General features: G+C 44.7%; 1 protein-coding gene across 1 annotated transcript in view; it reads right to left on the bottom strand.

The window, feature by feature from the left end:
* FOXP2 (forkhead box P2) overlaps positions 1 to 15,672 on the bottom strand; it is a 439,425-nt gene extending 423,753 nt beyond the window's left edge. Inside the window, exon 1 of the mRNA XM_032998779.2 lies at positions 15,371 to 15,672. The gene's annotated coding sequence lies outside the window, so the exon portion shown is untranslated. The remainder of the gene's footprint in view (positions 1 to 15,370) is intronic.
* Positions 15,673 to 27,230: the final 11,558 nt, after the last annotated feature.

Below are 27,230 nucleotides of genomic sequence, written 5' to 3'. Positions count from 1 at the left end.
TGTTATTGTCTTGAATCTTATTTATTTATTTAAATCCTTAAATTATTAGTGGTCAAATTTAACATCCCATACAAACATACAACCATCAACAGAAGATTAAACTAAAAAAAAAAATACAATAGTCTGCATGAGATTATACTGAACTGCAAACAAAGTTGGCAAAAGCAATTAATCAATCTTAAACAAGCAAAAGCTCTAGATCAACAACAGGGCTTAAAACAAATTAAAACTTTGCAAATGGTCACAAAAATGGCTTTTTTTATTTCAAGTATAATGAATTTTAAGAGACTTCAAACTGTTAAAATTGCAACCCGAAGACAGAAACACTGCTTATGTAGTTACTCACTATATATATTCATGGTGCTAGAATTTTTTTTTAACTTCTTTCCACCAAGAAGAATGCAGGCCTTCAATGAAGTTTACAGTTGAGGAAGAAGCAATGCCTTCAAAGTTACATTGCAAGAATCAAACTGGTCAAGTCAAAAGCACATTTTATAACACATTGATTTGCCATATAGCTAACAGTAGGGTTTTATTTTGTTTTGAGTTGTTTTTTTTACTTTTGTGAAGTTTGCTAAAACTGTATTTACTGCAAGTACTTCAGATATGCCAAGTAGAAACCAAAAAGCACAATTTTCACTTCTGTTACATTTTCAAAACATGTTTTGCATAATGAAGGGATGATAGAGCTGGAAGCAGTTTGGATACAATTATTAACTGTTTTACACAGGCCTTATTACAAGACACACACATATGTGAAGTAAATTTAACTTAAAAGAATTTATTTTAATGCATTAGAAAATTCCAGGATGAATTATGAACACTTCTATACTAGATAATACACTTTCCTTCAAATCTTCTATGACAAACTGAACAGTACGAACTACAACCACTGCACTCAAAATGTACAGGTTTTGCAACAATAACATTTAGTTGATGCACTTCAGCAATAATAGGACTTCACCTTCCAAATACCACATCTATATTAAGCCCGTAGATACACTGTAGGAAATACAATAAAGAAAAGGCCCTTACAGCAGGTTTCAAGGAAACCTTTCCTGTTCTTTCTATAAATGAAGCAAACAGATGATTTGAGGGTCTAATTAAAAAACAATTGTTTTCCAAATTAACGTCATCAATCATTTTATTCATTCAGTTTTTTTTACTGGATATGCATGGCACTTTCACCTTGCAATAAAATCCAAAACAGTAACCCACAAGGAGGAAGTAGCTCAGTCAGTACCTGGGTTTGACGCTGCACAAGGAGGAAGACCAAAAGCTAATCTGCAGCAAAGCCCAGAAAAGCTGTTCCATCCTGCTGGCTTGATGTCCCTTCAGCTCATCTACCAGGCTTCTGAAATCTACATCAAACAGGTTGGCCAAAAGAAACACTGACGTTTGCCAACACAAGATGATTCTCCATCAGCTTTTCACCTGCCTTTTCCACTCACGCTCCTTGTTTCCCAATAATCTTACTGAACTGGGCTGACCTGGCTGACGTGAGGAAATGCATGGCAAATGCTGCTGCAGATGAAGCACCAGCAATCACAGCCTCACGTGCAGGCACAAGACGTCTTCATCCCAACCTTGCAGTCTGCAGCCACCTGCTGCCCTGTGCTTTTCAGTTCGAGTAAGCCGCACTGCCTCCGACCCCAACCTGCAAGTTGTGGTCACTGGTGAAACAAAGGGTTTGGTCACACTGAGAAGCAATCCAGCTTGAGCTGGTGGGTACTTGAGTCTGAGAAGAAGGAAATCCTCCATACACTTCCACCAGAGGAGACTCCTAACTAGCAGACTGCTGGAGAGACCAGGGCGAAAACTTTCGGCTGTTCCTCTGGTGGAGCTGGGTCACGGTGAAGGAAGTGCACAAAATGTCCCTCAGAAGCCCGAGTATGGAGCTCACCAGCAACATGCACTGGCACAGAGGACAGGGACAGGCTCTGGTCCTTCCCCAAGAGATCTCTGGCACAGCACACTGAAGTCCCCAAATAAAGTGTGTGAAACACCATAGAGGGAGACTGAATCCAGCACCAACTGTGCTGTTGTATTTCTTGTCCACCTCCATCATGACTCAAGTCCATTTTAGAGCTCAAAGGGTAACACTACAGTTATACCTTGACACAGTATTAAGCAAATTACCAGAAAACAATGCATTAGATTAGGAATACCCTGCACAAAGAAACAACCCACCAAGAAAAAACACTGACACTTTCCTAAAGAATGTGTTTTCCCATATATTTCTATTTAAAGCTCAGGTTAAAAGTGTGAATGTATTCCTCATGCAGTTAAACTATCCATTTTGCAAAAGGCTAATTTCAGCGGTACCTAATTTCTCTCAGAAATAATTTCTGCACACACTTAAATAACTCACAAGGAAAATGCACTGTCTACTGAGAGAATGAAAACATTTGTTTAAATCGGCCAGAAGCCAGATGTGTGCAATACTGAAACACCACCAAAAGAAATAGGCTTAGCTAGTTTTTGTCATTTGGACAGTATCTCTTTCATCGGGTTGCTAACTTCTTAATTTTTCTTCTGTGTAAGTGTCAGGGCTATCACAAACGAGTACAGAATCCAGGCTGTTAGCAAGAAAGTTAATAATCTCTGCGCATGATAGAAAATGTATAAACCTGTTTCTGCTCTCCTTTGTCCATCCAGTCTTAACTTATATTGAGGAAACACCTCCAGACCTCATCCAGGGATCTCCCTTCAGAGAATTCAACTTAGTTCTTGCAGATACTGTGCCTGGAGTAGGGCTAATTTCTCAGTCTCCAAAGCCTTTCAGCAAGCGAATGGGAAGCGGTAGATAGATTAAATTAGAAGATCAGAGTTTACAGTCACTGAGCTTCAGAAAGCAATTTACTGGCATTCTCTATTTAATTATATCAACACCTCATAACCATTAATGAATTTATCTTTACTGCACTGAGATTAAGCAACTCTATCATAAAGTTCTACAAGAAGTCTACATCCGAGCCAAGAATTATACTTATAAATTTTAGGATGGCACTTTGTCTACACCATCATCATTCTTCACAATGTTAAAAGCAGTTAATTTCAACCTCATGAGCCATGACTGCTGCCCCCTTTCCCACCTACTTAAAATAAAAAATGTTTGTTTCTCTTAAGGCCATTCTTGCCCACTACAGTCCTACTAATGTGTTCACCCCTGACAGCAGTTTACTGAACATAAGGAAAACAAATATTTTTCAGTTATTTGCCAATAGCCTGACGTGCAAAAGCTGATCCCTCTCTCCAACCCACAGGGCCCCCTTGAGGCAAAAAGGAAGGGAATGATAAAGCAGGTGGAAAAAAAATTTAGAAAAAAGGCTGAGCAGTGGGAAAAGAGCTTTCAACACTAACAGAGAGAAAAGGGAACACAAATCTTAACAAAGGGTATCCACACTTCTAACACTCATCTTATCTTTTTCTGCTTGAGCAGTCTGTTGGGTTTTTTTTTCCTGACCCCTTTTCTGGTATGAAACTCCATTACCTCCACGACTGTTTAGAGAGGTTTCAAGAAGGCTACAGAGAGGCAAGTTCTGAAATCCTTTCCATGTGCTCCAAATTCTACATATATACTTAGGTATCTGGTAAAAAACAAACAAACAAACAAAACAACAACAACAACAACAAAAAACGGAGGAGAAATACTTAATTTGAACTTGCAATTCTAAAACAAGCCTGCATTTCTATAAGGCAGTCATAAGCAAACTAATATCCATAGGTACACATAAAGGTACCAACATTTGTAGTTGAGGAAAATTAATCTTTAAATCTATTACAAACTAGTGATCCCCTGACACCTTCAGCACACATGGCCCATGCCTGTTTATCAATAGCTAAACAAGAAAGTAAAGATTTCTGGGAAGTTTCCAATTTTGTGCTTAAAATCTTGGGATTAGGTTGCTCTCCTTGAAATGTAAAGAAAGAAAGAATCGTGATTTATCTATTGTATCCAATATGCTTTTTGTATTTTTGTATTCATCAAAGTACTAAAAATTTCTGGAGACAGTAATTTGCACTATGTTCATAATTACTAGTAAGAAAGATATTGGAGAACAAAACAGGTTTTCTCAATATACTGTACCATCTTCCACTAACAGGCACAGAGAAAACACAAAGAGAACATATTACATTCAGACAGTACTAGTGTTCAGGATTTTAACATCACTCTCCTTACTACAACTATATAAAACTCTCTGCATAAAGGTTACCTCTAACACATCTTCCAACTCTTAAACACATTAAAAAACACCCTTATTACATTGTACATTTAACCACAACACAAGAAAAGGTTAGCTCCCAATAATAACCTTATAAAGAAAGTACAGTATCAGTTAAATGGATTTTAAGTAAGGGTCCAAGATCATATTAGGCAGCAATTATAAGCTACAAATTGTATTTCATATCTTCAGCAAGAGTTAGCACAAGTCTTGCTGAGTCAAATTTCTGCTATAAAACCTCTTGCCGTGCTTTAAATGCCGCAAGCAGCTGAGCCCTGAGGGGTTAAAGCTAATGCTAAAGGTAAAGGCTTGAAGAGTTGACCAGGTATCTCACGGCCATAGATCTAAGCGTGTCAGTCACGGGCATATATACTGTACTGTGTTTGCCAGTGAAGGCCAGGAGTAATACATCAAGCTCATCAGCTGTTGTTGCGGAGCCTACCAGAGCAGCCGCAGGGTGAAACATTAGTTTCTCTGTGCCTACGATGATCTGAGCAGTAAAGGTGACACTGGACGGTGACTCACCATTTCCATCCATCAAAGGGAAGTAAACACATTAGAAGTGTTTCTTCCAAACAACACCTCCTGACAAAGAGGCCCCCTAGGTGTCAGGAGTAAAAAGAAATTAAAAAAGAGCCCATCCCAACCAGAAGGCCTCAGAGAAGGAGCAACCTCTCACCACAGCCCCCCAGCTCAGCAAAGCAGCCGTCCTTGCAGCCTGACCCAAAGCGTCACCTACGCCTGCCACGACGAGCCACCGCCCTCCGCGGCCAGGCCCTCAGCGCTCGCCTCTCCCCCGGCCCCCGCGAAGGTCCCCCAGCCCGGGGCGAAGCGGGGGCACCCCGAGGACTTCCCCGCTGGAGGAGGTCTCCAAGAGGAGCAGCTTGCTCCCTTCCAAGCGTGCGGCGTGAGGCTCGGGTCTGCGTCTTGTTTTGCTACCGACGCATTCCAGGCCGTGTCAGTTCGGATTGCAACATAAATATTGTGCAACTGCAGACTCCTTAGTTCCAATTACGGTAATATTGAAGGTGACAATGAGAAAGATATTTTTAATAGTCTGTGGTCACATTCTGCTCCCCCTCACCTGTGACTTAGATGAAGAGAAATTCAGCTAAAGGAAATTTTGACGATAACTAAATTCCGAGGAAAACTGCATGTGTAACAGTAATTTGAAAAAATGGTGTCTTCCCGTTCTGGTACTAATTTAGTGATAACAACAAAGACCCGAATGTCAGTCATTGGGTATAGAAGAGTATTTATAAAACTGTATTTACATGACACAAAAGTATAATTAGAGTGTTTGATATAAGCACTATTGATTCACAAAATGTACAGGCGCCTATGTATAATAACACTCATAGTTTAAGTTTAAAATTTAATTCTAGTTACTGAAGACATGTACTGAAATAGGAGTTAAACTAGCACTCTAGTTAAGTCCGGGACAGTAGGTTCCATTTTTTACACATAATTGAATAATATAAATGTATTCTTCTACTGAGCCACACAAAGATTTAAACTGCCCACCCTACAACTCTGAAGGACCAGTCAAGTATCACGTAGTTTGCTCCACCCACCACCTTTCTCAGACACTACAGTAACTCTCCTCTCATGCGACAGCCAAATAATAAGGGGAAGGAAGAGTCTCAAGAAATGAAAGCAAGGTCCAACCTGCAGCCATACCCTTTCTAGAAGAATATGTAGCAAATTACTGGTGTTCATCCACCACATTGCAAGCCCAAGGCTCCCGGGAATTGCCAGACTTGCTGCCTATGCGCAGTAGCATTGATCATGCGGCACACAACACCCTACAGCCACAGCACAAGGTATGTCACGCTTGGCTGACTAGGCTGGACACCACTGATTTAAAACAAGCATATATGTTCATCTTTTAAGGAATGTCTTTCTCATATGTCTTTGGATCCTCACCAACAACATATCTGACTGCTGGTTTAAGATTCAGTTACTGAATAACTGAAGTGAACCCTTGAAAGTATTTAAATATTACAAAAAATCAAAAGATTTTTCACCTTAGTGGTAACTTGCTCAGAGCCTGTCAACAGTTGGTGGGAGAACCTGTATGGAAAGAAATACTGAAAACACTTGGAATTGGCTTAAATACTCACAAGCAGTCCACCACTAGCCCCAGTCTAGGTGGCTTTAAAGACCAGCTAAGTAGCTAGTAACTTCTCAACCTCAGAAACCAGTTTTGCACATGAACCTGCAAACAGATCCAAAGCATAGCAACCAACCTCAGTGCCTAAGCCAAAACAAGGAGTCTTCGCATTAACTCCAGGGTACTTGGGATCAGGGCTGAAGGTCTTGAGAGACATTTTTCAACACAAGTATGTGGCCGTCCTCCCACATACATCCTCTCTCGAACCGTGAGACAACTCAAGCTGCGAGAAGGGTACCTGTGTGCCACGGGAGCTGGGAAGCTCCGTCGGAGCAGGGGGTCCTGCCGGGCAACCGGCTGCCGCCGGCGGATGGAGCTGCTCCATCACTCACCACCCCAGACCTCACTGACGGTCCAAGCCCCCCCCAAACCCTGCAGCCACCCCTGGGGCCAACCAGCTGCTGGGGCATGGCAAGACACCAGTGCTGCAAGCCATGCTCAGTCTGGAAACTAATTCAAACCTAGTCTGGAAGCACCCTCCCCTCATTTTTTCAAGGAAGATTTTAGAAGGGCAGGTTTACCCATCATAACCCTTAAAATACCTTTTGTACCTTGTGAAGGCCACCCTCCAGCATGGTCAGTTCCTGCCCAGGAGAATCCCACCCCCAAAACACGTTTGCTGTTTTAGCAAAGAACTGAACATTTTTGTCTTTACTGACTGTGCTCTTCTTCAGGATGTCTTCTGCCTCACAACCTGAGATGCAGTAAATCCACACAGTACGTTAATTTTCCTCCTGAAGGCTGCAGCCTCCCTCCCTGAAAGCTGTGGACGGACACAGGAGCACTGCACCACTGCGCAGCCACGCGTGTGGGCACAGGCACGGACACCCGCTGCTCCCAAATCTGCACAGCTCTGCAAGGGAAACATCTGAGTAATTATCAACTTCCCCACCTTGCAGTGTCCTGCAGCTCTACGCAAATATTTTGGCAGTTTTACCATCCTCCTGGACTCTCTGTGATCACTTCAAAACATGATCTGGCTCCCAGATACAAAACAAACAAACAAACAAAGTATCAAAAAAACCTCAGCTAACATTTTTAAAAGGTTGCCTTATCACAGTTCACAGGCTATAAATTTCTGGTTGCTCAGGTATAATTCACTCCCTTTTGTGGTCAATAGTAAAGAGATGCCCAGGAACAGATTGGTCACCGCATCCAACGCTAAACACATCTTTAACTCTTTTACAAAATGTCAGTCACTTAAAACAGAATTAAATAACAAATATGTCAAAGTTCCTGTCACAATATGCTTAATTCCTTTTCTTAAACAAAAGAATGTGCAAGGATTTATGACACTGTGTGAAACTTCTTCCGTATATTCAACATAGTTATCTCTTGAATTACTGACCATACGTATTCTTCAATGTACGCTAACAGTTATTGTGTACCGAGAACAATTTACAGGCATCATCACAACATTAAAAGTAATTTAAATGCATTCAAGACTGGTAACAAATGAGTCTGAATTAATTTCTGCACGAAGGCATGTCACGATCTTTAGCAAAGTACCATCCTAGTATTTTTACAGTTTTAGCACCCATATATTCCACTAATTGATTTTCAATTAAAAACTATTTTTACCACATATCAGGGATTCCTCAGCACTCTTCCTCTTACATTCACCTTGCTGTACACGATAACCATTTGTTCCTTATTGAATTAAGTATGTTCTTCTACAAAGACGAAAACATGTTGACACAAGTGAAAAGCACAACAGTTCACCAGCTGTGCATATCTCTGCAGTCTGTGCACACCTGACTGCATTAGGTTTTTGTGTTTTCATTTTTAGGTCATGAGAATACTGTAAGTGCTGTAATGAAACCACAGTCCTGTCTGTGTTCTCTCTCAGAGAAGTGCCTTGAATCATAAATATTTCAATTACTGTGTTTTAGACTCTAAAAGATGCTAGCCTCTGTTTTCTGTACACTTTCTCCCCCTTTATCTCCAAAAGAGCTCTGTCCCTCATCTGCCTCACTAAGAAAGTGATACTTTGATTTGCAGTAATTAAATATCAACTTTCAATGCAACAACTAATAAATAAGTTTCCAAAGACACACGTTGGAACTGACAAGTTCTAATATCTAAAAAGTAGCTTACAGCACTCTACGGCCTCGATCGTGGCCAGCACAAACTGGCAACACTCCTGCGCCTGCCAGACCTGCGCCTGACGGCGTGCGTAACGCCAGCATGCAAGAAGTTTGATATTTCTTCCCATAGGTGAAGTGAAGGTGGAAAAATGCATTTGATATACTGGGTAGCAGGCAGAAATCACGCCGCTCTCTCTTCTGCGAACCCGAGCCCCTGTTTTCTGAGCGGCTGCCCATCTCCTGGCAGCGCTGCCTGTGCCTTCGCTGGCTCCTGCCCAGCCACGTGTTTTCTCTGGCCTCTTTCCACAGCACTCCCCAACTCTCCATTGTTTGTGTGTTGTCACTCTCCCTTCCAAAGCCCTTCATGGCTTCCCACCACTAACCCTTAAAATTTCCTCTACATTGTTTGTACATGGTAAAACTTGACAGTTTCTGATCTAATTTCCAAGCAGTTAAATGTCAACTACAGCTTTTATTACACAGGTATTAGCCATCGCTTGTTTTACTAGGTGGGTTACAATTCCAGAACAATGTGCCTCCTCAACATCAATAGCAAAACTTACAAAAAGAGAAATCAACAACATAATGGAGAGTAACATTTTTAAAAGAAGACTTAGCACTGACGGAATGGAAAAGTTGAAACGGTGTTTAGGGATATTCACCTCTTAAATTTTCTTCACCTTTCCTGGGCAAATTCAAAATCAACATCAGATAGATCCTTAGCACAGTATTATGCTTGAAATAACCTGGCAACTCTGATATTGTTTCTCTAAATGCAAGTTCCTTTGTCGGCAGACTGAATTATCCTATTTGGTCCTGTTAGACAAGCAATGCAGTACAATAAATTTGTACAGCCATTCTCCTTCCTGCCCTCAAAGGACAGATCACAAAAATCAGGGTGGTAATATCCACCAAGATCACACTGTTTTAACATATATATGTGTCAAAAACGTAATTTGTCAAATGCATACTTTCAAATTACATCAAATACATAATAAATATTTTTAAAGTATGTATCATGTTGGTTTAGCTTGAAATAAGGAAGCTGGATAATGGAATAAATTAATATTTACATTTACTTAGGAGAGAAATTCTGATCTAAGTTGCAAAATACACATCATGTTGCAAGAGAAAAATTAAATTATTCAAGTAGGATGATCAACAAAACATCAGTCTTAAAAGATATAGGAAGTTCTTCATAACAATGTAAATACTTATCCAAAGAGGTAACAGGCTTAGAAAAACCCAACAACTTCCTAGTTATATCTAACAATATACCACCTAGCCTCAAAATGCCACTCTTTAAATCAATTTCCAATTTGAGGCCCAGTAGTAAAGAGTATCTCCCCCCAGGGACAAGGTTGGCACAGGCCCGCTGGAATCTCGGTCATCCTCACAACATCCTGGAGGCAAAATAGCTGAAACGGGACCGAGATCAGCAGTTGACAGAAATACTTAATTCGGTGCAGCGTGCAGCTGTGGTCCGATGCACAGCAGAGGTGCAGAGGACCAGTTCACCGAGCAAAGGAGCTGCAGTATCTCTGTGGACCCTGCAACCACCAACGGGCTGGAAACGTCTCAAAACAGAGACATCCCACCACCCGCTTTCAGTCCCTGCTGCCCATAGGAAGGAGGGAGAAAATTAAAGTCTCTTGGTAAACAAGTAAGCTCCACAGGTGATCCGAATCCAGCCTGCAAACCCCAAGGAGGGCTTGGGTTTTACGACAGAGATCTGTAGTCATTCCTTCCACCCCAACAGGGCCACCACGGAGCAGGGGGGGGGATGCGCAGGGTGGGGACGGGGCAGAAAATGTCCCTTCTGCACGCTGACTGAAGGTGCTGCCTGTCCCTTAAATCCATCTGCCTGCCGCTCCCTCGCACAGCCTCATCAGGTCCAAAGTCATCTGCGTTACCTACAGCCAGAGCTACCGCCGAGCAGAAGAGACACCCACGCTCGGGGCACGTCGAGGGTTCAGCTCGCGGTATCCAAGGGGATCGGCCCTACCCTCAGCAGCCCGCCTGCCTCACGTACATATTTAAATAAGAAACAAACTGCAGCGGAACCCCTTCCAGCTACAGACGTGTGATTACTATTTGCAGGAAAAAGAAATAACTAACTCAACGGATAAAAAGTTAAGCCTACAATGCTCTTATTCCCCTCTCCTCAACAACCTTTACAATTTACTGAAAAGACATAAGATAGTTCATAGTATAATACGATGTGCTGAACATTTTAATTTCATTTTCCTTAGAACAGGAACTGAAATTGTGATATTAAACACAATTCCACACGTAACTCACTCTTCAGAGTTCAAACTTGACTTTCTAATGCCATCCCAAACTACACTTTGGTGAACCAATAAACATCGTAGCAACTGTTCATTAAAGAGATTATTTTCAGCTACTCCAGTGATGACAGCATAGGCGAGCTATTGCTAGCACTTTCAAATCCAGCTTTCTGACATAAAACATGGTCTTGACCTTAAAACGCAAACCTAGCAGAAAAGGGGGTGAAAAAAAAAAAAAGGCAGAAAAGCCAAAACAGATGCAAATCTTGCATCAAAGGACGGATGCCTCTTATAATTTGCAGTAAACATCTTGGAAGATTTTAAAAAGTATTAAGTGTGATTAAACTACTGAGAGCCTCAGAAAAGAGAAAAAAGGATGATCAGTGTTAAACGATACTTGTGGGACTGCTTCTTGTTTTTATGTCCATCTAGAAGTTTTGAAATTTTAGTTTAAAACTACCCCTGGAATTTATTACAGTAAGGTAAGTATGTTCATTCTGTGAAGGAGCAAATGTGGAAGAAAACCTCCAAACAATTAACAATAAACTATATATTTGGAATTTTAAGATTAACTTGAAGAAGTTACTTTATTACAGCTAGCCTTTTCTATAATCTCCTCTTTTTTTATTCAGATTTTCTGGTACCACTAATTTACACATAAAATCATGAAAGATGTCAAGTCAAAACAGGACAGGGAACAAGAATCTAAATGACCAGCATTTCTTCTAACAAGCATTAGTTGAGAGGTATGCTACAGTGGCTGTGAAAAAAAAAATATATAATTTGCATTACTTCTAGACCCAATAGCTGTCAAAAATTTAAAAAGAGTAATCAGTTTGAGTGTACCAAAAATTACTATTTTGCAGCAAAGTTGATAGCATTTTTCAGTTTGACCATGATTTGCAGTTTTCTCTAGTCAAAATCATTCCATGGGTACTTCTTATTGACCTATGTCCTAAATCATTTTCAATTCCTACGAGCAAGTGACCTCTTCAAAATCTGACTCACAAAGAAAAAACATGATGACTCCCATGAACCATTCTTTTTCAACCACCATCAGAATTTAATTTCTCCAAAATAAACCTGGTAAAAATAGAAATGGAACAAAAGAGTACTCAGTGTTCAAGAAATATTAATTAATCACCCTATCAGAAAGATAGATAAATACCAGCCCTCACATTTTGATGATGAAAAACAAAGAGGTTTAGTGACATTTTCAATGACATATAGCAAAACACTGCCACAACATGGATCACATCTCAGAAGTTTTCTATTGTTTTCAGCCCACTAGCCTTGAATAACTCCTGTGCATGCAGTGCTGAATCAGGTATATTCCTCAGAATATAAAAAGCTTATTCTAGCTCACGTAAATCAGTCCAGAAAAAAAAAAAAAAAGCTTATGCTACAGTAATTTTTTTTAAATATATTCGAGTCCAACAAGAACTTTTCTAAAAATATACTGGAGTCTGACAGGAATGTTTCTAAGCAAACACACCTTTAATCTTAAAATGTTAGTTTCGACGCATTCTATTACAGAAAGCATTTAAAAAATGTATAAGCAACAGATGATTACCAAAAAAAAAAAAAATCAGTCACTTCAAAAACCTATGAAACTCAACACCTGACTATTGTACAAACCCTAGTGCAGCTTTAAAATAGCACCATACATTCACTAATTAAAATGTCCTGAACTTGATATACTACTTTTACTCTTCCTCACACTCAAAAAACTCTAATTTGGTTGGTCCCTTATAGACTCTTTGGTAATTTTACACAAATCTTCACTAAACAGAAAGCTACAAAACATGTAGGTTTTTTCCTCTCACAGGCATTATAAACACTGTAGCAAAGATCTTGTAACAAAATGTTAAGAATCACTGAGGTTTAACTAAAAACAAAGAAATACTCAAATGTTTATACAATTGATTCTGCTTAAGCTTCCTGGTAAGGTTACTGTTACATTTTAAAGCCTACACCAACAAGGCCTCACATGAAGCAGTATATTTCAGGTGCTATATATTAACAAAATAAATTAACATGTCTAATTACACGTCTTTTGCATGTCACTAAGTGACCTATTCATTGGCATGAAGGTTATTATATGTGTTTTGGAAATGCTGTATTTGAAACACTTTCTTTTCCCTCAACCATTTAGAAATCTACTATTCTGAGTAGTTAAATGAATGATTTAAGTATACAAAAATGCTACAGAATGCTACCATTTTGTAAGAACTACATTAAAATAGCAAATTACTGCAAAACAGGGGTCTTTTCAATATCTATATTTAATATGAACGAATTATTATAGTCAGTAAAAACCTTAAATTAAAAATACTAATTTGAACACTAAAAACTATATCGCACTCAAAAGGGTTTAGTGTAGCATTAGAGAAACTGATTTAATAATTAATCATATTTTCTTTAGAGTAGTATTACTAACAGTAATGTTCTTCCTTAATGGTTTTAAATTACCTAGCACGGGAAAAAAAAAAAAAATTAAACCTGTCAAAATCTCTTAAAACTTTGTCTCCTTCTTTCCCCCTACCCTCCCCCCCAAAAAATTAACGTGGGTATACAAACACTGTGCACAACTTCCCAGTCCCACTATTTGTAACGAAATTTCCAAGAGCCTGATCCAAGCCCACTGAGTCAATGGAGCAACTCCTCCTGATGTCAGTGGAAACATTCCCACTCACTTGAGTGCGTTTTGGATGGGGGCTTTCAACGCGGGGAAAAGATGGGGGAAATCCTCTTTGGAAGGGGAACTTCTGCGTTTCTCTTTTGTAAAAAAGTACCTAAACAAGCACGGCTTCTTCTCCAAGTAGAAGCGATTCCCAGGTAAGAGATCACTGCGTGTTCTCCCAGCTGCAGCTCTGCGCTCTTCACGTACAGATGATGATACTATAAATTTAGGGTGGTTACTTTCGAGATTATTTTCCCCCTGAGACTATAACACCAAGCCCGCTTTCCGTCCTGCCTATTCTCTTAAGTTTTAAATGAATGTTTTGCTGCTTGCAGGCTTTGCCCCTCGGCCAGAAACCCCCAACCCGGGACCTCACCAGCGCTCCCCAGCGCGCCCAGCCACGGGGGCCGCGCTGGGACCCGGGCCCGCAGCCTCCGGACCCTGACACCGGCCGAACTGCGGGAAAAAAGAGAAGCACAGAAAAGCCTCAGGGGCTGCCTTTACCTTTACCTTCGCCGCGCAAGCCGGGACGGGCGGCAAAAGCCTCGCCGGCAGGTGAAGGGAAGGCCGGCAGCCGCGCAGCCTGCGCGCCCCGCGCTCGGCACCGCGCTCGCCCTCGCCCTCCTCCTCCTCCTCCTCCTCGCCCTGCCCTGGCACGCCCGGCGGGAAGAGCAGCCCCCCGGCGCGTCCCACGCCCACGGGCTCGCCACCTCGCCTCCCTCTCCTCAAAATAAAACTTTCAAAACTTTCCACGTCCCTCAGTCCTTTTGAATTTCAACGGAACACGCAACAGCCATGGAGGCCTCCGGAGCTCTAACATCAGTAGTTATTAATTTGGGGGTTTAGGCTTTTTTTGCTTGTGGGTTTTTGTTTTCTGTTTTTGGTTTGTTTTTTTTTTTTTTTGGGGGGGGGGGCACACGACTGGGGCGCTGCAGCCCAAATAGCAGCGGGAAGCCCCGCGGGCACCCCCACGGCCCTGCGCTTCCCCGCCCACGCCAGCGGGGGCGCCGCGGGGCTGCCCCACGCGGGGCGCCCCGTGGGGGCGGCCGGCAGCGGCGGCGAGGCGGAGGCTGGGGGTGAGGCGGGGGGGGGGGGGTGGTGGTGTTGCGCCGCTCCCTCCGGCAGGCAGGCAGCACACAAAGGAGAAACGTGACACGTTTCTTCACCCGGGCTGTCTGCTGGGGAGGTCTCGGGGAAATAAAAAAAAAAAAAAAATAAAAAAAAAAAAAAGAGAAAAAATAAAAATACAAACGGGGAGGCGAACCGAGGACGGCCGACCCTCCCCGGCACACGTTCCTTCGGAAGCCGGGCCCCGAGCCCCCCCCCCGCCGCGCACTTCTGTCCCCGTCCGGGGAAGGCTACAGGTTGTTTTTAATTACGCGAAGGCGGCGGGGGGGGGGAGGGGAGGGGGGGCGGGGGGGAGGCGCGGGTTCCGCGGCCCTGCGCGGAGGGAGGGCGACCCCGGCGATCCGCGCCCGCGCTGCCAGCCGCGGCCGCTCCGGGAGATTTGTCCGGGGGGGCGCCGCCGCCCCGCTGCCGCGGCCGGGCCGGTGCCCGCCGGCTTTGGCAGGCGCAGCCCAAACTGCGGCCGGGGCACAAGCAGCCTCCTGCCGCCGAGGCCGCCCCCCCCCCCCGATCCCCCGCTTCGCCCCGCCGCTGGCAGTGCATTTTGGGGAGCGTTGCCCCCCCCCCCGGGTACCGGGAGAGCTGACACATGTCACTGTGCGGCCGCGCCGGCCGCGGCCAAACTTTCCCGCGGCGGCGGCAAGTCAGTGAGCGGCGGCGGCGGGGGGGGGGGGGGAGCGGGTGGAAGTAGCGAGTCACACCGGGGAGCGGGGGGAGGAGGGGACGGGTGTGCGGGGGGGAGGAGGAGGAGGAGGAGGAGGAGGAGGGGGGGGGGGGGTAGCACTTACCGGGAGGAGACACGGTGCGGGGCGTCCCGGCGAGCTGACACCGAGAGAAAGGGCGAGCGGAGCGGCGCGCAGCGGCGCGCACATGCAAAAGTCTGTGCGGGCGGAGTCGCCGCCGGGCCGCGGGAGCGGGGGACGGGCGGGGGAGGGGGGGGGGGCCCTCCGCGGGCGCGGAGCGGCGGCGGTGCTGCTGCGCGCCCTCCCGCCGGCTGGCGCTGCTTGGCGCTGGCGGTGCCGCGCTCCCTCCCCCGGCGTGCGGGTCCGCCTGTGTGCGGAGTGTGCCGCCTGTGTGTATGTGTTTTGTTGGGAATGCAAAAAAAAAAAAAAAAAGAAAAAAAAAAAAAAAAAGAAAAAACCCGCGGCTGCACACACACCGACTCCTTTGGAGAAAGGGGAGTGAAGAGGGAGCCCTCACATGATCGCGAAGTGGCCTGCACAGAAGTGCTAATAATGCGCGGGGAGGGGGGGTGGGGGGTGGGGGGGAGAAGAAGCAGCGGAGGGGGGTTGGCAACAAAAAAAAAAGTGCGGCGGGACGCGTTGGGCTGTGCCCCGCTCCGCTCCGCGCCTCCCCCGGCCGGTGCCCGGCGGAGAGGGGGGCTGCGGGCCGCGGCGGGCGGCCGGTCCACCTGCTATGTAAACAAACCGTCGGGGAAGTTGTTCGCTGCCGGCGGCTGCCCCCTTCCCGCCCCCTCTCCCCCTCCTCCGGCTCCGTTAGACACAACGAGTTTAGCAGACGGGCAGAAAACAAAGCCGGGTGTTGTGCTGGCAGTGCCGGCTGTCTGCAGCTTGCTGGCAACCCTCGAGGTGCCGCAGCCTTCGCGCGATGGCAGGCCCGGGGGACCCCCTCCCACGCGGGGGGGGGGGGGGGAGGCGGCGTGGCGGGGCAGGCCTGGCTGCAGGCGGCAGCTTCGCCGAAAAGGCACCCGTGGGCCCCGAAACTTTATTCCCCCCACTTTGCCCCCGCTCCCGGTATTTCGGAGCAAGGTGCAGGAGCTCCCCACCCTCTCGGCCGCCCGCAGAGGGGACCAGCCGCTCCCCGTGTGTCTGGTGGCAGCGTGGCGGGGAGCGAGATGCTGCTCCCCCCCAACCCCCTCCCGAGAAAAACACTTTTTAAGTGATTTCCGAGTGGAGGAACGGGGCGGGAGAAGTGCTGGCATCGCGGCTAGAGAGGGAAGCTGGTCCTGTCCTCCCTCGCCCCCGCCGCGGTTCTCGGTCACTTGGCGCCGGGGGGGGGGGGTGAGCTGTGTGTTTGCGTGGAAGGACTCGCGTGAGCGCGGGAGGCAGCGCGCAGCACTTGCCGAGCGGAACGTGGGGTGTATTACTTCAGAGCCCACCTCATCGCCGCGAGGTAGCCCCAACCCCACGCCTTTTTCGCGTGGTTTTGCATCGCTGCGCTCGCCGAGGACCGCAACGCCCGAAGTGCCTGCCGCTCACGGCCGACGCTCGCCGCGCTCACGAAACAAAACTTAAAACCCCACAAAGTTTGCCCGCTCGCTCTTCCAAGCGAAGCGGAGAGACCCGCCCGCCCGCCGCTCCGCTCCTTTTCCCGGGGCCGCCGCTCAGCCCCGCCGGGGGCACTGCCGGCCGCTCGGCACCGGGCGGGGCGGGGAACGGAGGGGGGGGGGGGGGGGGGGGGGGAAGAAACCGCTACCGCGGGGGCGGAGCCGCCGCAACTTCAGCAACTCAGCGGGGCCCCCCGCGGCGGCCCCCGGCCGCCCCCCCCCCCCCGCCCCGCCGCGCAGCCCTCCGCCCGCCCGCCCGCGGCGGCGGGGCCGGGGCCGGGGCGGCGGCGGGGCGGGGGGGGGGGGGGGGGCGGCGGGCAGCCAATGGGGCGCGGCCGGGTTCGCGAGGTGAAAGTTCACCGCCGGGGCAGGCTCGCCGCGGCTGCCGCGGGGGCGCGGCGCTGTCGATGGGTGGTCGTAAAATATATTTTTTTTGCTACTCGCCACTCTTTTGTCTTCTTCCCCCCCCCACCCCCCGTACTCCCACCCCCCCCCCCCCCCCGTCACTTGCACGGGTTATCGGGGAACTGCTCGCTTCCCGCGGCGGTTTTGCGAGCTCAACGGTTGCGGGCGACGCTCGCCGCGCACCCCCGCGGAGCCGCGGCGGCGCGGCGCAAAGTTTCCGCGGGCAGCCGCTCTCCGTGGCTCCGCGCCCCCGCGGGCCGGCGGGGCCGGGAGGGAAACCGTGCGGGGCCCGCCGCTCCGCTCCCCGCCGGCCTGCAAACGAAATCGGGCCCCGCAAGCTCCGGCCGCCGACGGGCTCCACGGGCGCGGGGCGCCGCGGGGGCGCAGGTCGCGCGGGACGGAGGCCGCCAGGCCCCCCTCCCAATCCCCCTTTCCTGCGGGCCGGCGGGGAAGGCGCGGCCCGGGGGGAGAGCCGGCTCGCCCCCGGGAGCTGCCGGCGGCGGGCGGCCCAACGCCGGTGCCGGAGGAAAACGCCGGAGGCGGGGGAAGGCTCCGCGCCGCGCACTTGTCGGGGCCAGAGCCCGCGACACCGAACCGGCGGCCCGGCGCACCGGCACCCCCAAATTCGTTGGGCCGCCGGCCGGCCGCGGCGTCCCCGGACGGACGGACGGACGGACAGACGGAGGGACGGGAGCGGCGACCCCCGGGCCGGCCCTGAGCGCGGCCGCCGCCGTCGGGCCGGGCGAGCTCCGCTCCCGCGGGTCCCCGCGGCGGTCCCAGCCCCGTCCCCACCCCGGCTGGGCTGCGCTTTGTTTCGAGGAGATTGTAACACACACACACACACACACACACACACACACACCCCCTGTGCAAACGGCCCCCGCTGTCAGCCCCTCTGTCCGGTGGGCAATAACGCACGGGGAACAGTACGGCGCTCGGCTGCTTAAATTATTCGCCGTTGCTCGGGTCTGCGCGGCTAGCCGGTCCCCCGCAAAATTAGAGCTAAACAAACACACACTTTCCCGACTCTCTTTTTTTTTTTTTTTTTTTTTTTTTTTTTTTTTCTCTCCACAACGACGATTACGGTGTAAAATAGAACTTGGCTTTCTAATGGAAAAGGCTGGTGCGTTTTATTTGTTCCTGTTTACGGTTCGAGATTTCATCTGCACAATTGTATTGTATTTCTCGCTTGAAATAAACCGCTTTGAAACCGTCTTCCTTTAATTAATTTAATGTATTTTCTCCATGCAGCTGGCAGCGTTAGGTGCCTATCAGATTGCCATTTTCCATTAGGATTGTTTAGAAAGCGAACAAGAAAACAAACAGACTCCTCTTCTAAATAGGTTCGTTCCCCTTCCTCCCCGCGCACAGCTCCCGAGACACTTTGGGAAGAGCAGAAAATACTGTTTTTAACCGAAGTCAAATCGAGGAGAATCTGTATTACAACATCAAAGCGAATGGAGACGTTACAAAATTGGTGGAGTTACACCACCATCTGTCGTTAAGCTTCGGGACTACAAAAGTTCAGACGTACAATAAATCTTAATGAGAGCTGGCAACTTTCTTTTTTCTCGTTCGCCTAGAAACGTTGCTCCCGTGGCAGAGTGGGCTCCCCGGCGTGGTCTGAGCCTCCCGAGTGACGGGTGGCAGATTGCCGGTGCCTTTCACAAAGGTGCTTGTCCTCTGCCACTCACCTCCCTGCACCCTGCGAGGCCACCGGGTGTCTTCTGGCACCCCGAGGCCCCAGGCAGTTGCTCTTCAAAATGCACAGTACTTCTTGGTCTCAGGAGGTTGTGTTCATAAAGAGCAAAAGCAAAGGTTTTTTTTTTTTTTAAAAAAAAAAAAAAAAAAAAAAAAAAGAAAACCACCAAAAAACCCACACCAAACCAAAACCTAAATCACACAATTACACAAAAAGAAAGGAAAAAAAAAAAAAAAAAAGGAAAAAAACAAACAAACAAACAAAAAGCCACAAACCCCCCCAGATCTCTTATCTCTCCAGTTGTAGGATTCAATTTATTTCACTTTCTATACCTGTCCTTCTGCAATGCTGAATCCTGAAAAGGAATATATAGAAAACACACCTTGGAATAATATCTGGGAAGAAGCTGTGATGTCCTCGTGCAATCTCCGATTACTTTTAAAATGTCAAGAGCTGTAAACAAATCCTTAGCAGAAGCATACGGTGATTTCCTGTTCTCCAGTGTAAACATGGTACCTGCTTTGTCCATGTCAGAGCTCCCCATCAGACTTCAGCTCTTTCTAAATTCTCCAGTTAAAAAACTTGCAAATGCCCATTTGCCACAGTTACCACAGAAGCAAGAAGGAAGCAGTGTTGCCTTTGGGATTTTCTGGTATGGGTGTTCCCTGTGTTTCAGGGGCCAGCTGCTACTCATGCAAGGAGGGATCCTCACAAAACCCTACCATGAAAACCACCAAGTTTATCATTATTTTATCACAGTTCCTATTTTAAGGCAGGTGTGGTTTAGTAAGTACTGATCCAAATGGGTTGCTGTAGGGAGTGCTTATCATTAAAAGTCAACTTTCAGGTTGTTTCTGTTCCACTGTGGAAATTCACAGGGTTTTTGAATGTCTTTAGCCTGATGTCTTGCAGGTGCTCACAGTTCTTATACTGTGATTAGCACTAGGCATTTCCCAGTACTACTGTGAGGTGAAGATGTCAATTTGACACAGTCATACAAATCCTATTTCCCAATCTGATTCCTCATCCCAGAGAAAATCCATTTCCTGTAGCCTACCTGTTGATACTCAGGAAAGTTCCACTTTTAGCTTGTTGACATGTCAGAAGAAACTTGTTTCCTCTAAAGCTACACGTCCACTTTCCAGGCTATCTCATCAAAAGTTTGATTATCCTGCAGGCAATAAACACTTTTAGCATTCCTTTGTCTCCATGTTACTTCCATGTTATTCTGAAAAAAAAAAAAAAATTACATTTTCTGCCTTCTTCATAGTCAACTAAGTTCTCATAACTACCTAAGCTCTTTGAAATAACATTAAAAACTAAGGTTTCTAAATTGGTGAGAAAGTTGTGTAACATTCACCTGATTGAAATAAATCTTGTGACACTTTCTCAGCTTTGAGAAATAGCTAGGCCATTACAACCAATTACTGATTTAGGACCACTTGGCAAAAAACTTGCGTCCAAAAATTTGCTGATCATTTCAGAGTTTGCACTGCCTATAGTTTGCCACATACATGTTTGAGTGTAATTTCATTTTTAAGTCATTCTGTAGACATTGTAGCAGCGACCAAACTAAAAAAAAAAAAGGCAAATAATTAAGAGTTGCTGGAGAAAAGAAAAACAAAGCATGGTGATTGAAGCCCTGAACAGTACTGACCAAAAAGGGGGATTACACTCTGTCAGTCTAATTTCTTTGATATGGGGAAAAAAAAAAAAAAAAAAAAAGAGCTGTGCAAATCTTCAACTTGATTTGTGTATTGGAAAAACATGACAGAATTTTTGACATTGTATTTGGCATTATATATACAGATATCCTGTACATATGTCCAGATTCTTTTCCTATTTTATGGCCAGGTTTGGAGAAAAACGCCATGCTGACATTATGGGTCCTGGTCCCCAACCATTAGTTGCATATATGAAAGTCTTATTTAGCTAAAGGTGAGGAAAGTTTTAAGACTGCTAAACCTTTTGGTGAGTTTCCAAAGTATAACCCGGGGAGCAGTATCACAAACATACATAAACAAGTAGCTGCGTGAGTCCCATGAACAGCTCATAACTTCTGGAAAGTTTGGCATCTGACCTGTAAGGTGGTGCTAAAGTTTAGGCACATAAATCTAAGACTGCAATCTTCCAAATCCTTGTTTAGCTCCTGAGGAGTTAACATTGATAAGGTGCTAGTAAAATTCCTTAGGCTCCTAAAATACCACTTCTGAAAATACTCAAAATAACAACTGTCACAGTTGAGCTGAAAAACACGGTGAGTTTCCTCAGTCTAACCGACCTCCTAAAACGAGGCATCCACTGTGCAGCTGAGCATTAAACTGTAATTAGCTAAAATGCCCAATTAGTCCTTAGAGCAGCAGCTGACCCAAGCCTCCCCTTTCCTCCGTCAGCATCCTCCCACTGCTGGGCTGTGCACCCACACTTCTGCTCCTCCAGCCAAACTTTAGCCCCCTCCTTCTGCCAAGTGACACTGCAGCCCCACGCCAGCCCCACAGAAACCAAGCGCTTAGGCCACGGTCCTGGGAGGTGACTGATGATGTAGGGCCACAGAGGGTCTAGAATGCAATTCAAATAGCAGAATAATTTAGTTACTGTATTTAAAAAAAAAAAAATATATATATATATATATATATATACTGAAGCAACTCTCCTTTGCTGTCATGTTTCAAACCATCAGAGAGAACACCGGATGCTTTTATGAAACAAATCATATAAGCACCATCTCCAAAGAGGGTTCAGGGCTCTGAATGGCAAAATAGCAGGGCACAGCTACCCGAGGAAGGGCAACAGTTAAGACGACATTGTCTCTTCAGCCTTTCCTGCAATTGCTTTGAGCAACTCAGAACACTGACCGCTGTGAATTTCACTCCGAGGTTCCCAAGTTCCTCACCCTGATGCACAAGCAGCTCAGATACCCATCCCGAGGGTATGGACTGCACGGGATTGCATGGGCCAGGTAAGTCAAAAAACAAGCTCAGTGGTGAAAATGCAGTCCTGACTATAAAACAATAAGTCTTCACAAGTTCCACACCAGTCTGAAGTCCAACCTCTCCTTCCCTATCTTGTGGTCATTTGCCTGCATTTTTTCCCTTTCCTGATTTCCCCAGAGCAAAACTTAAGGCATAGAGCCTTGCAGAAATTTTTCATCATAGCTGACAGGCAGATTCTTCTCTGTTATTTGTTCTGTTGCTTCTACTCTCCTCTTTCAGCTGTAGGGCTTTCTCACCCCTCAGTAGAAGGTTGTGTAGAAGCGTCTCTGCCACAAGCTGTGCTCCAGTGGGAAGTGTCACCTCCCAGTGAACTGCTCCAGCTTCACTCAGAACAAACAAAATGTGTGGGTTGGTAGAGGAGTAGAGCAGTAATAAATGAGTGGGCTTCTTGTGGTAAAACAGCACAAGGCCTCTGATAGACTTGCCCCATGAAGTCTTCACAGGGCACACATGAGTTGCCTGTGGGTTATGGTTTGTTCTCCCAGAGCAGAAATTCCTCTTCCAGAACCTGAATTTTGTGGAGGGAATAAACAAGGTCCTGCTTTACAGGAGAAAGCAGGATCGATTCGGTTCTCTTCCACCCCAAATGTAGTTTTCAACACTGATGTTAAACTATGACTTTTTGTGATACCAAAAGAGCGTACAGTTATTTTCTAGTTCTTCCTTCTTGAGCAAAAAGTGATTACATTTAGGGAAATATATTTAGTAACGAAAAAACTGTTACAGCTGTATCTGGACAATGCTTTCCTTTGGTACCACAGACACAAAACCAACATTAAAGATGCAAAATTACATTCCATTTCATGACGTTTACACATCTGTAACAACACACTGGGCATTCTGGAAATTTTGTCAGTATTTAAGGTTAAGGGACAGAGTCATCTTTTTAGAAATGCCATACACACAAATTAGCATGTAATAAGTAGCCATCGCTCCACCCACAAGCACTTCTATAGAATTCATGGGTTTGGGAAGTAAATTGAAAGGAGACTGTGGTTGTTAACAATATGGTTCGATACAGGAGTTTTATGCTAGTCAAACACTAAATAATCAAGCCCCTTTTTTTAGGTTTATTTAAGAGGACTGCAGGAATGCAACCTCAGAATAAAGTACTTTTAAGGCAACAGAGATACTGCTTTGTAGATGTGAATTACAGAGTTTTGTGATACAGGAGCAGCAAAGTAACTTGTTTTCCAAATTTGTACAAAATTATAATCAAATAAATGACAAAAAAATACTTGCTTCCTCAGCATACCACCTGTCACTTTCCTTCAATGTTAAAACCTGCATTTTTATTGATACAGCTACATGGCAAATACAGCTAGGAGGAGAATCAGAGAAATTTAGGATTACACACCATCAACACAAGTGGATATCATAGCACTGCACTTTAGTCTGTCAGTTATTTTACTCATTGTGTAAGAAGCAAAGCAGCAGGAAAGGATAAGTGACTCAGAAAACCAGTACTTTTTAGAACAAATGATTTGTAAAGAAAAGAAATAGTATCTGTAGCCTTAGACATTCGTATGAAGGCAAGCAGTTCAACAACTTTATACCAAATCATTAAAAAAAAAAAAAAGAAGAAATTATTTACACAGTCTTAATTTTTCGGTGTTAGATATAATTTCATTTCATGGTAACAAATTGCAACTACACCCAAACCCTTTTAATAATTTGTGATTCCTGACTGCAGTTGAAGGCTGGAACTGTGCTAGCTCCTGTGGTCCGTATTCCCAAGGATGAGGCTACAGCTGAAGCTTAATCTAGTATTTGGAAAGCATGTTTCAGAGTCAGCTGCCTGAAACATATGCACCTTTCTACCTCAGTCCAACCATCCAGCAATCTTGTGTGCCTTTGCTGGAGCGCTTTGTTCCTAAAACTTGGCAGTGAGCATCTTAGCAGTAGGAGAGAGGTTGACATTTTCTCATCAAGGGAACGATTCTTCCATCCATGAGTGTCTTTTACGTGTCAGACTTTCTAAAGAAGTCACTGCTTTAGGAACTAAAAAATGTAACCAGTGCATGCTAAAGAAGTCAGCAGCTTTTAAAGAAATCAGATTATCAAAGGGTACAGCTGAATCATGAAAATCTGATCTTTAGAAGTACTTAAATGGATGCTGACTTCTTACAAATCTTTTCCAGTTAGGGGTGCTACACATATAAAATTCTGGCATTCTTCTTTATTGAAAGTGTAACACAGCAGCACCATGCGGCACTACATGGATGCACAGAAAACCTTTCTTTTGGACCCACTCCAAATCCATGCAGAAGGGAAAAGCAGTAAACGCCCATTTGAAGAACTACCTGTACTGAACATATGTCTGCATACTTCTTAGAGTAATTTATTGAATTTAATATAACAGGTGAACTGGTGCTACTTGCTGTAATAAAGGTTTAAGAGGGATTATTCTAGGAGATATCTGCTAGTTTATTAGTGGATTTTATTGGGGCCTGGTCTGCACCTAATACATTACCTGAAAGCTTACCTGGTGCAAGCATTACTTAAAACCTACAGAAAGATTGCTGGCTTCACCGTGACTATGACCAGCTAGCTACAAAGTGTATGGAGACAAAAAACATAAATTAAAATATCCTTAATAAATATGAACAACAAATCAGCAAGGTACATCTTGTATTCTTTATACTGATATGAAATTCAATTCATGTTATAGTAGTCTGTGCATGTGTGTCGAAAATGCGTAACCATAGTCTAGGAATGGGGAAATAGTTCAGCTTTTCAAAAAATATAAAGCCAGCAAGGATTTATTTTTTTATTATTTAGAATTAAGCTTTGTTTTCCTTTGAGGCAGACAGGTTTGAAAGGACTGTGGAGAATCTTTAAAATAGTATTTGACCATCAAAACAACCCTGAACAGTTCCTGCCTTGTCCTTAGCTAATAACTCCCTCTACCCACACTGATACCAATAGATGTGTAAGCAACTGTCCTATGATATTTCAGCATTGAATTAACCCTCATACCAGAACAGAAGGGCTAATTTTGAATAAAACTCAGGTATTGGTAGCAAAATAAAAGACCAAATTCTGTACTGTACATCAGTGTCTGGACCCTGAATGCTAAACAAGAGAAATCGATACTGTTCATTTATGAAATGAGTTTGTCTTAGTTGGCCTGAAACCTGATGGGAATGGATACACATGATTGGATTATTAAAATGAATGTTGTAACCTCCTTAGGAAAAATGTAAAGCAGGTAAGCAGAATTAAGAAGGTAATCAAACAACTGCATTTTAGGCACTTCCTTAGATACTTATGAATGACATGGTCTCTTTAGGTTTCTTAAATTGTTAGATAAGACAGGAGATTTATGTTGATGCTTTGAATCCCTGTAGTGTCTTTTGTTTGAGTATAGGAAATGAGACAAACTAGCCTTCAAAATTGAAGACTTATTTTGGCCAATCTGTGCTATAACTACCCCACTGAGTAGAAGAATGGCATCATCTGTTTCCAAGTCATGACAAATTGCAAACAAACAAACACTAATGCAGGAATGTCCTAGTGGAGGAACAGGGGGTGTCCACTGCAGAATACTAAATCATATCACTTAGCAGTACCTTAAGCACATATCTGTAGCAATGGAGAGAGAAAGATTGTGTTAAAATGAGGAAGTTCAACCCCAGCTTAATAAAATGGGATTTAACATTGTAATTTCTAAATAAAAAAAAAAATAATGCAACAGAATTTAAAGGGAGGGTTACTCTTGTCAATGATAATTTTCTAACTCAGATAGTTGCATCTACCATAAAACGGAATTAGGGGACAGTGTCATATGAGGAAAAGGTGATCATAGAATTAAAACCTACAAAGATAAAGCAGAATTTGATCATAGCACATGATGAATAAACAATTTTCCATTTTAGAGCAACAAGAGGACAATAAGCAGCAGTTACGAAAGCTAGAGATTTTAAAATAAATAGGCATAGATAATTGATATTCAAGAGTCTTAAAAGAGTGGAATGAGCTTTTGCTTTACTGTCAATATAGATTTCCAATAAATCTGAGAAAACAAAGGAAGTTCCAAAAGAATGGAAGAATGCAAAAGCTCTAACTGTATTTCTAAGTGGTAAACAGGACAGCATGGATAGGCTTGTCAATCTGATATCAGTCTCAAACAATGAATGGAACACAGGCTAAAGTGATACATGGGGAAAAGGAATGCCAAGTGTGCACAGGGTATTTGCTGGGAGGGACTGAGGGTGAGACAAAGGGCCTATGTTGGAAAAAAACAGCACTTCTGAAAACCCATAGGCATCACTAAAGAGAATCAACCGAACAAAATCCTTGCTCAGGCCTGAGTGCAAGGCTGTGATCAGAAGGAATGTATGCTCACAGTTCCAGAGAGATGATTAAAACTTGGAAAAGGCTAACGGAGGAGTAACATGAATTCAAATGAATTTAAAAACATATATCACAATATCTACAAACCAAAAATTGGTAATAGAGGGCTCTTCACTGTAGCAGGCAACGTGTAAGAGATTCCGAAGGACAGCATCTGCAATGAGACAAGGAGCACAGAGGAACACAGTGAGACTGTTCTGGAACAATTTCTTACATGCTGTCAGGGGTTCCCTATAACAATAAATTTTTAAAGCAAGTGCGGATTTTTTGTTACGAATATACTACCGTTAAAATAAAAATTAATACAGGAAAAATTCATAGCCTGGGTGGTGTAGTAGTTAAGGATCCATGATTACAATAGCCAGGTCTGGGTTTCTAATCTACGAGCAGTGTTGACATTACAATTGTCATCACCAGGTATTTAACACCCCATGAAGATAAACGGTACCATCCACACCATTCCTTACCTTGCTGTTTCAAGCAGCTTAAAAATTCAAGAACACTGCTGTATTGGATTGCATGTGGGAAGATGTATTCATAAACAGAAAGGAAATATTACTAAAGGAAATGTGTTATTAATATTTAAGATTTCTATTTCAATAGCAGTTAACACCTGCAAGTTGAGGACTCTGTTCTACCATGCACTGTACAAAATCTATGTTGGTTAGTTTACAATGTATCTCACAGAACAATCTGAAGTCAACAGTAATTTGTAGCCAGGGAACAGACATAGCCATAGCTGTTGAGGGCACGCATCCTATTACTCTGAAACACTGTTCCACTAATTCGTGTGGCATCCATCACTTTATTACAGCATGGAAAAATTCTGGGTTCAAAGCTTAGCTGGATTCTGTCATGTAATTATTCTTGATTTTTTATTAATGTGCTGAGGCAAGTGTGAAAAC

The sequence above is a fragment of the Tyto alba genome, unplaced genomic scaffold, assembly GCF_018691265.1.
Source record: "Tyto alba isolate M040663 unplaced genomic scaffold, T.alba_DEE_v4.0 Super-Scaffold_2, whole genome shotgun sequence".
NCBI lineage: Eukaryota > Metazoa > Chordata > Aves > Strigiformes > Tytonidae > Tyto > Tyto alba.
Note: the sequence above shows the minus strand (reverse complement) of the source record. Positions and strands in the feature narration are given on the sequence as shown.